A 15,212-nucleotide genomic window follows, 5' to 3' on the forward strand; every position below is an offset into this window, starting at 1 on the left:
ACTGAATATTCTGCTAAAGTTTTCTAACTCTCTTAAGTAAATTTTGGCATTAGAAATTTCTTAAAGCTTATAATATTAAGAGTCTCAAATATATTTTAATATAGGAGAAGGAAAAGAACTCATGGCTATTCTTTTGTAAAAATTTTTGAAACATTTTGTAATTTTTTCATGGTAATTTCCAGCCAGTTTTTCTTCCATATGAAATTTAAATTTACTAGTTACGAAAAGCAAATCATACATTACTTGATGCATGATTGGAATCTTATTACATTCTTAATTAATTTAGAAATAAGTGACATTTTTATGACTTTGAGTTATCTCCAGAATATAGTTCTCTTTACATTAACCCAGATAACATATTCTGGTATTTTATAAACTTTTATCTTCAATTAAAAAGTACAATTTTCTCCACATAGGTCCTACTAATTTCCATTATATTTATTCCAAAGTATGTATACTTTTCTAATTTGATTTTAATTAGATATGCTAATAATTAAATCTTTTAAATTCCAATATTTGATGTTGAATTTCTCATATTTAAGGATTGTAACTTGTACATTTTTCAAATAAAGTTAACCTTTCTTCTCAAATTATGTGTATATATTTCTATGTAATGTAAATATAACAAAATGTCATATTTTATTCATTTATTCATCTAGAATATATAAAAATACTGAATATTTTGTATGTAGGACATTATGGAAACACCTTTTCATATTACTTAATTTTTTAATTTGTTGCTTGTTAAACTATTGGTAAATAGAATTCATCATGTTAAAGTCATTTTCTCAATGTAAATTCTTCTTAAAAGAAGTGCCAAATTTCTTCATGTCTTTTCTTTTTTTTTTTACAAATTACTGATATAATTGAGTACAGTATTTATCATTAATTTGTTTAACAACTTTTGAAGTTAAGATTCAGAAAGTATTTGAGGGAGGATTTTTAGTATTTTTCTAAAAGCTTTTAATAGCGGAAATAATGTAGGCATCATATGGCATATAAAGGTTTGTTGAATTTTGGATATAAAATGATCTGGATATAATTTTTTTAAATTTAAGTATTCTCTGAGTGAATGTCCTGTCAACATTTTAACTCTCCTTGGGTAAATTCTGGCACTAGAAAATTTCTGAGACATTTAGAGTCATTAAATTTTCAACACTATTAAAACTAATTTGTGAAGGAATCTTTTAATCTTGTTTTAATATCTTGCATTTTTTATACACTTTCTCTTTCCCAACAGTGTATAATTTTGTTTTATAAGTTTGATTTTCCTGATCAGATTTTCAAGATTTTATTGCTTTCAATATGGTCATAAAGTAATCAATTTTATTATTATCTAAGTTTTCTACATTTTTTTCTCTATGTTATTAATTTCTTTTTCAGCTTACATTTTGGGTTTTTTTTTTAACTTCTCATTTTATCATATTGTTTTATAGTTATGTGATTCTATGGTTAATATATATTATATCAAAATACAAAATTTTCCTACTTTTAAAATCCTTTAGACTTCAAAGATTATCTTTAAAATACATTTTTAAGTGTATTAAATTATTTTGTATAATATAATTCTCTTCATTTTACTTTGTTAATAAAAGTATATTTTTCTTTATCTAAAGTATATGCCAGTAGGAAAAAAAGTCATTGTATCAACCATGTCTGATTAGATAATTTACATTTCCCTAATTCAGTGTCAAGCTACATTAAGACTTATAAAGTTATTAAGATTATGTTGACTTTTTTGGATTCCCTGCTTTTACTGTAGCCTTTATCTTTATTAAAACTCTTATTGATGTTGAATATACTATATACAGCTCTACTTATACGGAAATATATGGCTTATTGCCCTCTAACAAAGCCATCCTACCTGGAGATATCCATCTGTGCTTAGATCTAAAAACCTATGCTCAAATAGCAAAAGATAAATCAAATACAAAAATAAGACAAAGCACAATTGGTAGAATCTTTTTCCTGGTAGGACATGGTAGATAGCATCACCCCATCAATTCTGCTGTGACAAGCACAAATAAAGGGATACATTTAAAAATCATATACATGAAAACATTAGAAATCTCCAGACATCCTGAGGAAAGGTTTGTTCCCAAGATGGAACAACCTCATCTAGCTTGAGTTTTGATTATTTTGTGGCTTCTTACTAAGTCTTGTCCTGGGCTAAAAATAAGTTTTGTTACAAGCAAAAATACTTGACTAGGAAAAAGAAGGATCAGTATAATTTTGAAGCCCACATGAGCTGGCATGACATAATTATTTCCATGTTATTTTCTAATTTTCTTCCAATTTGCCTTCCTTGATTATTTGCTCATTACTTGGTTAACATAGGAGGCTACAGGACTGAGGTGGAAGTGTAAAGTAAAGCCTCTTACTACCCTGCAATACTTGGGAGACAAGTTCATGCTAGGAAGAAGCCTCATCCTCAGGACTCCCTTCAAATTTTGAACTTGTTTGAGGTTGGACACTAAAAAGCTAAGTATCATAGCAAAGCAGAACTTTCAGAGGAAAAGAGGGAAATATTTACCAGGATCTCAATTAAAATTCTGGGCAAAGTAAACCTTAGAAAGTAATGTGTCAGAAAAGCAGTGAGATCTGTCCTGTAATGCTTAGAAATTAAGCACTTAGAGTAAGAGGTACCTGCTACATCTATATATGGCATACAATCACATATTATAAGGAATAAAACATATGTTAAAAGATAAATGATAATATAGTCGAGAATAAGAAAACCTGACGCAAATACACTGGTAATTCAGATGTTGTAGTTAGCATAAAATGACTTTAAAATGACCATAAAAATGGAATTCCTATTGAGGAACCCAAATAGTATCCCCGAGGATGTGGGTTTGATACCTAGCCTCCATCAGTGGGTTAAGGATCTGATGTTGCTGCAAGCTGTGGTATAGATCACAGCTCAAATCTGGCATTGCTGCAAGCTGTGGTATAGGCCAGCAGCTGCAGCTTTGATTTGACTCCTAGCCTGAGAACTTCCATATGCTGCAGTTGTGGCCCCTAAAAAGCAAAAAAAAAAAAAAAAAAACAAAGAAAAACACAAAAAAACCCTCAAAAATGATAAACAAAATATAGACCTAATAATAAAATAAATAGAAGCAAAGAAATTCAATAGACATTGTAATTTGTTAATATAAAAGAAGAAAATGAATATTGGGAACTATAAACTATAATTTTTAAAAATAATATATATTTTATAGGTGCAGTAACAGACTGGACATAGTAAAGTACAGGATTTTGAAGTCAAAGACAGGTAAATTGAAATTATCCAACCAGAAGCAGAGAGAAAGACAATGAAAGAAGAAAGGAGATAATAAGGGACATGCGAGACAAAGTCATACTGTCTAGCATATCTGAAAATTGAGTTACAGAAGAAGAGGCTTAGAGGAGTCTGAGATCAAAAATGGCACTTGGGAACTTTCTTAGGGAGGGCACTGCAGAGCATTACCTACGAGAGAGAAGAGTGCAGATTGGGTAGGTGAGGGAGTTGAATTGAGATTCAGTTGTAACAAAGTCCTCAACTAATCCCATGAGGAGCACAACTTTTCATAATTGCCCAGATTAAGGAGGAGGCATCAGACTCATTGAATAGCCATTACATGGCACTGACAATATGATAAGATAGGACCATGCCCAAACTCCAATAAAAATATAGTAAAATAATCTTTTTTCACAGACTACATAAGTGTATATATGTAATATGTGAATTAATAAGTGTACTTAGCAAGGTCACTGGATAAAGATCAATATAAAAATATCAACTGAACCTATAAATATTTGCAACAAACAGAAACAAAAAAGGAGTTTATAAAATATCACTTATAATAGTGACACAAATAATAAATCACTAAAAATGAAATCTAAATAAAATGTACACTAACTCTACATTGATAATACAACTATAAAAATGAAAAATCTATAAGATGTACCATGTTCATGAACAAGAAGACTAAATATTCTTGAAATATCAGTTCCCTGAATATTGTTTTATATATTTAATATAGTCCTAAAACAATCTGTGATACTTCTGTAGAAATTAAAAATGTCCCCCTGAAATTCACATAAAAATTTTAAGATTCCAGATTAATGAAGACAATCGGGAAGAAAAGAAAAAAATGGGGGTATTGCATCAATAGTTTCAAAATTTACTACAAGTAATATTATGACAGTGTATTATGGAAACAGTGATAAACATCTATACTTCTGAAACATAGTAGAGAGTCAGTAAATAGACAAACACATGTGCAAACTTGATATACAAATAACACAACACTGCAATTGCATAAGGAAATAATATTTAAGGTATTTAGTTTATTTTTTAAGAAATAAATTGTGTTAGATCAATTGGATTTCTATATAAAAAAATAACTGAAACAAAAACTTGTATCTTTATGCCAAGTAAACAAGCAAAAAATTTTAAATCATTATGGTAATGGAAAAAAAATTTCAATTCCACAGCTTCAATAAGAAAATTTAAGAGGAAATCTTTGTGACCATGGAGTCGACACAGATTTCTTAAATCAGATCCAAAATCACTAATCACAAAAGAAAATAAAAATTTCAGTTTGACTGCTTTAGGGGTAATGGGGTGAGAAATTAAACATTAGTGCTTTCCCAAATATATATTGAATTAGAGGCTTTCACAGGTTGGCATCCCAGAGTGCTGTCCTTTGGAAATAGTGGAAGGAGGAGGAATAAACAAGTCAACCATCTTTCCTTTCCAGAAGAAAGACACATTATTCCCTAAGCACTATGTAACCAAGCAGTGCACTGTGGGACTCATGGGCACAAAACTTTTTCTGTGTCCCCCATTTCTTGTTTTTAGGAAATGGGCCTCATTCAGCCTCTCTGGCTGTCTCTGAGTTCCAAGGGGCAGGTTCAGACAGGGGCTGATCAGGGAAGGAAGGCAAGGCAAAGACAAGGGAGAAAGAGTGAGAAACAATAGTACAGCCTTGGGGCAGGATCCTGGTTCCCTCTCAAGGGATGCATATAATGATGAGCGCATGTTATGCACCTAAGAGAAAAGTTACATTCCTTATGCTTCTTTTAGAAATGATCACTTTAAAACTGAACAGCTTAGAGTCATGCCTTGTCTTTCTCCCTGGCTTAATTGCACCCTAAACACAATCACCCATAAACTAAAGATTAGGCACCTTGAGCAAAACTGCCTGTGGGTTAAAGATTATAAGCACATAATGTTTTTCTGGAATTTACCTGGTTTGTTCTAATCTCTGATCAATATGCCCTTTTCACAAATATGGTTATTCTAGGCTATAAGGCATAAGACCACTGTCACGATCATGTCAAGGTCTCCTGAGGCCAGCTTCTATGACAAAGATGTGTTTGCCCCAATCCTGATTCTTATCTGAAAGCCTTTTTACTATAAAACTCCCCACAATTCTTCCCAATGAAGAGCACATTCTTTAAGGTATAAGCGGTTGTGGCCTCCTTTGCTTGGCAAAGCGGTAAAAGCTATTTTTTTCTCCTCCACCCAATACTGTTTCTGCATTTCTATTTGGCACCAGTGGACAGAGGCTGAGTTTTGACAACAGCTGGTGGAGGAAGAAAAACCTTCCTTGAGTAGCTGTAAGGACAAATTTAATTTCACACAAATTGGATACCCCTTAGTTTCACATTGAATTTAAAATTACATTTAATATAATATTTAATAATGCAATGACAGTGGGGTTTAAACTCTTTACTCTTCATAATTTTTTTTCAGTCAATATAAAACTAACCTTAGAGATTCTTAATTCCACCTCTTAGGACCACTTCTTTCAGACACCTATTATGGCCCCCATAAGAATTGGGATGTAGTCATTTTAGGTTTCTAATAATTTCCTCTTCTACCTCTAAATTGTTCAAGAGCCAAAACCACCTCTTACTCATCTTTCAATCTCCTTATCACTGAGCAGAATGACTGGCAAATCACAGTGATTAACAATTTTGAATAAAAGTTACAGTAAAAATATGAAAGTTGAAACTTGAAATGTGACTTACAATGCTATTAAAATGATGAAACTATTATGAAATTTTGTTTCTTACTTAAATTAGTGTAATACAAAATGCTGGAAAGTTCTATTCTAACTCATAGACTAGTGCTTCTGTACTAATAAATAGAAGACTAATTGAAGTCATCAGTAATATGAAAACCAGTCAACTTTACTAATTCTTCTATTGAAGATTGCTTCAGAAATGTTACTTTTCCTGGAAAACTTAAGTAATAAAAAATATGTTAAATTCTCAATTTAAAAAAATTCCCTCAAGTTAAGCATTATTTGAAATATAAAAATATAGCTCAAACAATTTTTAAAGAGTATGCCAAAAACATAATAAAAATGTAAACTTAAAATATAAATATCAGATTGTGGACAACAGAATTTTTATCTTGTGAAAAATTCTTGCATATTCCACAAAGACCCTACAGAATAGTTCCACTGAAATTTATTTTATTCACTTTTTAAATTTTACATGTAGCAAAATTTGCTTTTCTGGGACATACAGTGTTGAGAGCTGCATAGAATTGTGCAATTGCCACAATAGTCGGGATACAGAACAACAGGTTCTCTCAAAGGTCGTCACATACTGCTTTGTAGTCAAAACTTTCCAATGCTCCTAATTCCTGGTAATTGCTGATCTGCTTTCTATTAAATATATGCCCTCACATGCGCTAATATTATCATATGCATGCATGCATTTTATAGTGTTAAATGAATATTACTAGTTAGTATTTCACAAGAAAATATATGGCTATTTGGCAATTACTAAAGAATGGAGGAAAAGACTGCTAAGTGAAATATTGTAACAAATTTGATTTCATGTTTTCATTCGTGTACATACATCATTATCACATTTGTAATAAAATTATCACTGCAAAATTACTTTAATGATGTCTGCTGATAGCTAGTTGAAAAAGTCTTTGATTCTGATATTTACCATCTCCAAAGCATTCAAATATGGTTCAAAAAACAAAGCTTTTAGGTTATTTCACCTATATTTAAAAACAATAGGAAGTAAATTGTTTGCAAAAAGTTTACTCAAACCCAAACCAGACATGAAAAGTACATTGTAATTACTTGTAATTACTGGATTTCCATATTTTGCCTTTTGCCTACATGATTTTAAATCATCCAAATTTGGAACTTCATGTACGAAAAGGTTTAAGGTAGTTTATTACCTGCCTTTCATCTTCTAAATAATCTCATAATTAATTTCCCGGGTGAATAAGCACCCACGTTTTGTGTATTTATCCCTTTGCTTCTTTTGGACTCTTATCTCTCTTTACAGAATCTTTGTACTACATGATGACTGGAAAAGTTTGATTCAAAATAATTATAAATGAGAAAATGCCCCTAACATCATCGCCTGTACTTATTAGCAGTATCAGGATTTGCATAAAAGGAAGAAAGGGAAAAGCAGCTTCTCATTTGTAGTTCTTGGTAGTAAACATATTGAGGGTGTTTTTTTTTTTTTTTTTTTTTTTTTTTTTTTTTTTTTTTTTTTTTTTTTTCCCATCAGCTGATTTTATAGCTTCTACCAAATACAGCTTGCAGGTTCCTCACAGCAGACAGTGGTACTAATGCTTAGATAAAGATGTTCTGGCCTGATGGACTACTGAGCGACCCAGATTAGTAATAAACAGGAAGACCTGTGTTATTTTCAGTTGACTTCCAGCTGTATGTGCTCATTGCTTTTCAGTGTTTGCCAAGTGGAAAACCAAAGTGCTAATGGTAGGGAAAGATGATGTTGGAATATCTGTTACCAAATTACTGTTTTCATCTAATGAGAATAGCTGCTCTGCTTGATGAGGAAGCTTTCCTTTCCAAATCTGCATAAGAAAATACCTACGTGCTTGCAGACAATATTGAAATTGTCTTTCAATATCTTCTAAAGGTCATTCCCAATATTGAAAGCCTTTTTCATATTTACTGTGAGATTCTTAAGCATAATGGTATTAAATTATAAACCTCATGAGAACAGGGGTTGAGTATATCGTGTTTATGTCTGTTTTCAAGTACCTGGCATGGTGCCTGGTACAGGAATATTCAATAAATATTTACTGAGTGAATAAAGGAATACATGAATGAATGAATAAAGACAGTAAAACATCTGACTTAAATCTGAGATTTTTACAACTGATTTTAACTTTAATTATCTGGGGTAAGCGGAAAGAAATGTCTTCTAAAATTAATGGAAAAGCATAGTATGGTCATAAGTAACAACGCACACTGAAAATTGTTATGCTTGGTCTTCCAACACTTTATAGAAGATAAAAACTAAAATTAAAATGGAAAGTATTATATTTACTGACATAAGAAAAGGAAACAATTCTGCTCATATGATCATAGAAGAATTCTGTAAATGGCCAGCTAGGCATAAGATGAAAGTATTCTGTTTTTCTCCCCCGCCCCAGAAATGAAAAATATCCCTGGGCAGCTATTTTGTTTACATATCAGCACGGATCTCAAGGGAAACATATGGAAGGAAAATGTGAAGTATCTCGAGCTCACAGGACAACAGGGCTACACAAATCTTAACAGTCTGTTTTAGGAACCAATCTCATTGGAGAGCAATTTCAGTTATTTACTATCATCTCTAAAGCCCTAAATGGTTACCTCAATGCTCACCTCTACTCCTGAGGACTGACCTGCCTATTGTAGTGAATTAGAGACAATTTTTTACAGTTCGAATTCAATTTTTTTCCAGTATGTAGAGGAAATTTCAGAGATTAGTCAGCTGTACATTTTCCTAAACGTATAAGCAAATTTCTAATTTGAAAGTGGGTGTGTAACCTCTTTTACCTGTTCACAAGACATTTAAAATCTGAGTCATAATTTTGAAATTTTCATTGTGCAATCATTTTAACTAATTCCCATCATCTTGATATAGCTTTCTCCATACGGAGTTTGACCACATATAAATATGCAATGATGATTAGAGTTACCCTATCCTGACTTAGTTTTCTATAATGTGTTTCACAAATAGAAATGCCGACAGGCTTAAAAAGCTCATTTCACATTGTACTACAAAGAAAAGATTCCCCTATTTTGTTTAGATATTTATTACATCTGAAACAGCATATACCTTACATCAAATCCATTTGACCCCCACCTATTATAGGCTCTGGAAAGATTCATGTACACACAGCTGACAGCACCTTACCAGATGTTCTTGCCCTGGAGCTGTATTGTTGAGAACCCCATATTAACCTACTTTGTGCCCAACCATGTGCAAGTCAGAAGTGCAAATGACTGCCCCTGTTGGTGCTCACCAGGTAGAGACTATATGAAGCACATTTATAGTTAAAGTTAGATTTGATAAGCTCTGGTAGTACAGAAGATTGGCAGCAATGAAATATGTGGTAGCTTACCAATAAGAGTTGCTAGGAGGATACATGGTTAGTTTTGCATGTCAACCTGACTAGGCTCAGGGATGTCCAGATAGTTTGTAAGTTTGTCTGTGAGGGTGTTCCCAAATGAATTGGAGACTGAGGAAAGAGCACCCTCCCCAGTGCAAGTGGGCATCATGCAATCCATTGAGGACCTGCATAGATCAAAAATGTGGAGGAAGAATGAATGCGCTCTCTTGACTTGAACTGAGATATCCCTCTCCTCCTGCTGACAGTCATCGGTGCTCTTGGTTCTGGGACCTTCGATCTCAAATGATATTTGTACCTTCAGTCCCATCCCCCATTCTTGGGCATGTGGACTTGAAGGGAATTCTACCACTGTCTTTCCTGATTCACTGGTCTGCAGAAAGCAGGTTGTGAGGCTTCTCAGGATCCATAATTATGTGAACCAAATGCCATAATAAATCTCCTCTTGTGTATGTGTCTATATTTAATCTATTTTTTTCCTTCAGTTTCTCTGGAGAACCCTGATTAACACTGCATTACCCATAATATTTTGGACATCTATTAGGAGGTTTGGCTGGAGGTTCAAGGAAGCATAGACTGTTCTGGATTGAATATTGTAAGTCAGAGATAATTTAAAGATTTAGCACTTTTGTTTGTTTGTTTTTATCTTGAATGCCAGAGGAACCGTGCAGGGCCGGGATTATTAGTACAGAAGGAGCTATGAGGAGAAGGGCATGTTTGGTCATGTTTTTATGCTTCCAAAATTTATCTTAGTTTTGTCTCTCTTTAGGCATATTTTGTAGTGATCTTGATTTTCTCTAGTTTTATTCAGTCAGAGTCTTTGCCTATGCTGATTTTACCAAAAAAAAAAAAAAAATTGTTCAATAAGAGAAAACCACGGCTACACTGGTAGAAAACAACTACCAGATGTTAGGGATGTTTATTGTCTTTCTCAAACCAATGAGATAAGCTGGAGTGAATAAATTCTTCCAGGGGACCAATTTGGAGACACAGTTTTTATGGCTTTTTTTGTGGTGCTCCAAAAATACCAAGCAATCTGTCGTAATGATCTTGATATTGAATTATTAAGTTGGCTCTTGCTGGTTCTTGCTCTTGTACTTCACCTCGACCCATTTCTTTGGGATTATGTTTCCTCACAATCTCTCTCAGACTCTCCTTTCTGATGAATCTGAGTATGTCAGTGGCTACCAGGAGTGACCTTAAAAAGTGGACATCCCACATGGATTTTTAGATCTTCATTACTCCCCACTCTGGTAACTAGAAGGACCACATTACTGAGAGTAATTAGGGTATCTATGTTTCCTGTGTGTGTAATAATGCATAAATGCTAAGGTTCCTACCTGTGATTAATTGCTATGAGAAACACTGGATCACAAGGCACCAGAATATGCTTTGACTTAGTTGTTTGAACAGTATGGGAGGTAATAATAGTTACAGTTGCTGAATGGCTTGGGTATTTTATATAACTTCATTTGAAGTTTTGTAAAACGAAAATTATAGTCCCACGAAATACGTTTGTTAGCATAGGGCAAGCTGCGAAAGCTAGAGGGCCTCTACAGCTGCTTTTAAGGAGACTCGTATCTCCTGCAGACACTGTAAATCAAGTTTAAGACCTTAAGCAATGATAGCAACAATTTGGTTTATACTCTATGTCCAGTCTTGATAGGTTTCCTCTGTCAAAGGGCAGGAAAAGCCTGAGAGGGTGAGACCTAGGAAGGGGGGACCTCTAGATAAGTGAACTTGAGAACGTGAATTCTCAGATTCCCCTGAATCTTCTAAGGTGGGAAAAGTAATTCTCTTCTCCTTTCCTGAAGAAAGTAGCACATGTTTTTCTTGGGATTGTGAGGGGGAAAACAAAACAAAACAAAAACGCCTCATATAGGACAAGTGTTTATGGATTTTTCTTGAGGGAGTCAAGAGAGTCACTGGCAATCTTGTCTCTTTGTTAAAAGTGAGGGTTGAATCTTATCATAACCCAAATTATAAAGTATATACCTTACTCTGGGAACAAATAATCTATTTTCTGAAAGGATTACACGAGTTTGCTCATGTAGTGAGGTAAAATAGACAGGTATTAGCAGAGGCTAGCACTGATCTACTGGGTAAGTAATTATGTTTGGAGTAGTTTATGACATTGTTGAACATTGCGAGGATAGCAAAGATATAAGCATGGTTAGCAAAACATTTATTGACATGAAAGCACTAAATCGTGGCTTCATATATAAGGATTTTCAAGGACACCTGCTGAGAGTTTTATTTTCCTGAGATGGTTTCTTGAAGCTTGATATAAAGATAGATATGGCAAGTGAGGTATAGATGCCAGAACTTCCTTGACACAGCATCTAGATTAAGCAGACAAAGACTTTAGAATATTATTTTGTATATTTTGAACACCCACTATGAGAATATATTTCCTCTTATGCAGTTATTTACAGGAGGGCCTAGAGGACATCATTTTCATACAGGAGAAAGAAATATGCTCATCACAGGGGGTGAGGAAAGAGGTTTTCACTCATTGGCATCTTTGAGAAACTGGAGGTATTGCCCATGGAGACTGGAGTTGATGGTAGGTTATGAATAATGGTATTGGGCATCCTGGGATTCTGGAATGGCAGATCCCCAGTGACATCACTTGTGAATTATAAGCAAAGCCTGAATAAAGTTTAGGACGCTTTGTCTCCTGAAAATGTAGAGTGATGACCAATAGATTTAGTATCTTTGAGGTAAGATAGATCACCAGGTATAGTATTGATCAACTTGATCAATATTGATCAATATGGTATCAAATAATTTTTAATAGAGATCTGGCAAGCAGATATTTGGTGGTAGGCTCTGCAGTGGAAAGTGACAGTCCTTTAACTAGTTCTGTTTCCAAGTCAGTTCATAGATTAATAGGTTCATTGAAGAGGGACAGGTTCTGGTTCCTTTAAGGAACCAGGAGTAACTCCTTAACTACACATGTCCTACAATGTTCCCCAGTTTGGAAGCAAATTGGAAAACGGGGGTCTGCGGATATTTCTCTGGTAACTGCACACTGGTGAAGAGGTAAAAAACTACTATGCCATTCAGAATAGCTAATAAGAAGTTCCTGCTGTGACACAGTGGATTAAGGATCCCACTGCAGGGGCTCAGGTCACTGAAGAGGCATGGGATCAATCCCCAGCCTGGTACAGTGGGTTGAGGATCTGGCATTGCTGCACCTGTGGCAAGCAGCAGCTTAGTGGTTCAAATTTGATCCTTGGCTTGGGAACTTCTGTAAGCCCAGAGTTTGGCCGAACCAAACAAAACAATAAAAACAAAGTAGCTATTAAGATAACGTAGATAAAACAATAAACTTTAAATCCATCCATTTTTTTGGTAAAACATTTTAAAAATATTTATTACTACCACGAAAGAATATTGGTGTGTATTTCCTTTTTGAGATTCTTTATGGTTAGGAAAACAGAAACAAATGCAAATCAGTGTTTGGGAGATTCATTTGATTTATAACCACTCACCTTCACACTAATTTAAGAAGGCAGTCATATCTTTTACCCTTTGACTGCCATCATTCTTCTGAGATCTTTATGTTCTGTCTAATATAAAGTATATCTTTACACTCTTTCAAAACCAACATATTCACTTTGGTTTTTTTTATGAATCTTTTTTCATGTTTGCAATATATTCCTTTTACTTACTTGGTCAATTTAATATATTTAAGATTTAGTTATTTTGCTCCATTACCATATCATCTGTTATAAATTTGTTTGTTGTTTTACATTTGGTATATGTGAAAAAGCATGGAACTCATTGGGGGCTAAATTTTCCCCCTCCCCATGACACAAGCACACTTGTAGCTGCCCCTCTGGATAAGAGCCACAGGACACTGCTTACATGCTCAAGCCTTTGTTTTTGTTATACTCCAAACCTGTAAGTTCCCAGCTTTAAATTTGGAGTCCCATTATCAATCACCAGATAGACTTTGGCTGTATTAATAGGGAAGCTCTATTCTGGTCTAGTGGGAAAGTTCTCACCCAGGTTGCATTTAAGCCTAGATCTACCAAAATTGATGGTAAGAGAGAAAATCCCTATCTCATTCCTTCACACTGAAGGGAAGGATTGGCTTCACACACAAGCCCATTGTTTTCTTCCTGCACGTCTTTGTCTCCAGGCTTTCCTAAATGTATATCCCCATCCCTGCTCTATGTTGTTCTTTCTATCCTAGCAAACCCTAGACTTGATGCTCAAGAGTGCACTTGAAGCCATCCTACTGTCAAGGTCAGTTTGGGAATTTTTATGGCACTGGGACTGGTTCTGGCATATGCATCTTTATAGATGTGTCAGTCAAGTTTCACTAACAACTGCTGCACTGACTCCAGCCCAAAGTGGATATAATATCCTGGCATTTACCTTAAACAAAATGCAGTTTGGTGAAAAGACAATGATTTACCTATTTCTTAATAAAGAAGGGGAAAACATTTCCTTTTATTTTCCAGTGTAGCCTAGTTGATGAAAATGTCTCTGTGATATGCACATAATTTGGTCAGAGTTTCAGTTTTAATCAAATGAGGACATGCTAGCAAGTTGACAATTCTGTTACAGAATCTGGAGCTTTTCCCAGGTATGCTGTTATTGAGACTTTTTTTCCTATATGCTTAATAATAGTCTTTTACATCTGCGGATTTTATTTTCTCTGGGATTTAAGGGATTACAATATATTTAAACAACAGGACAAAATTAAAAATGTAATAGATCCTAGAGTTTCCAAATGATGCTATTAAATATAAAGATGCTATCAAGATGAAATATGCCCTTGGATAAAATTACCTGCTTTTTTTTTTTTTTGTAAATCCAAATATATTTCTTTTTGTGCTGGAAATTATTATGTTGAATACAGTGCTGATGATAGGGAAAAAATTAATCAAGCCAATAGACTGTCGTAACATATAAGCTTTGTCCTTCAACCTTGAAGTATTTAATATTGCTGTTGCTATTGGTGTGTGTGTGTGTGTGTGTGTGTGTGTGTGTATGCACAGATGCCTAGGTATTTTCCCAGGGAAGCTGCCAATACTTTTTTTTTTTTCATTTTTCTCTTGATTCTGTTGAAAAAAGATATAACTTTCTGGGTATTAATAAATGGGGTATATTATTAAGATGAAGTTTCTCCTGTGGATCATTTCAGTATTCAGATAATGAGCAGGTTTTGTAGATTATCATAAATATGACAATTGCAAAACATTGTCAATATACTTCTAAGAGTCTAAATATGTTTTTCTACTTTGATTGAACTTATAAAAATAAAATTGTGTGATAATAGTTAATTTAAGAGTACATTTTAATGATGTACAATGTCAGGTTGCTTATGATAAAATTGATATTTAGCCACTGGAGATGTTCTAGCTAAAACAAGAAAAGATTCTCAGGAAAAACATTTTATAATTTAGTAGCAACTGATTTCCAATCTAATATTGTTTAAAAGCAATTGGAGTATTCAATTATTTGACACCATTTTAGAATATGTTATTATCTCAATAACACTGAAAAAGTGAGAAACATTCTGAGCTGTAGTATCAAACTATAGTAAAAGCTTTATTATTCTTGTCTTCTATGATAAGAAGTTGCATTCTCAGAAAAAATGATTACAAATATATCTCTTCACAGCTTGACTATACTGATAGTCAAATATAAGGTCATTCTCTCTATAAAGTTTATGCTTGTGTTGGAGAAAGTCATCTTTGGTTTTGAAGGAATAAGTAAAAATGAAGTATTTGAATAAGCAGCAAAATCAAGAGGTATGTCATAATTTAATAACAAATGAATATGCTATGAATAAATT

Source organism: Sus scrofa, chromosome 8 (genome assembly GCF_054392235.1).
Source record: "Sus scrofa isolate SSC_HxYL_T2T_F1_AM1 chromosome 8, Sscrofa_HxYL_maternal_Yorkshire_Landrace_v2.0, whole genome shotgun sequence".
Classification (NCBI taxonomy): Eukaryota; Metazoa; Chordata; class Mammalia; order Artiodactyla; family Suidae; genus Sus; species Sus scrofa.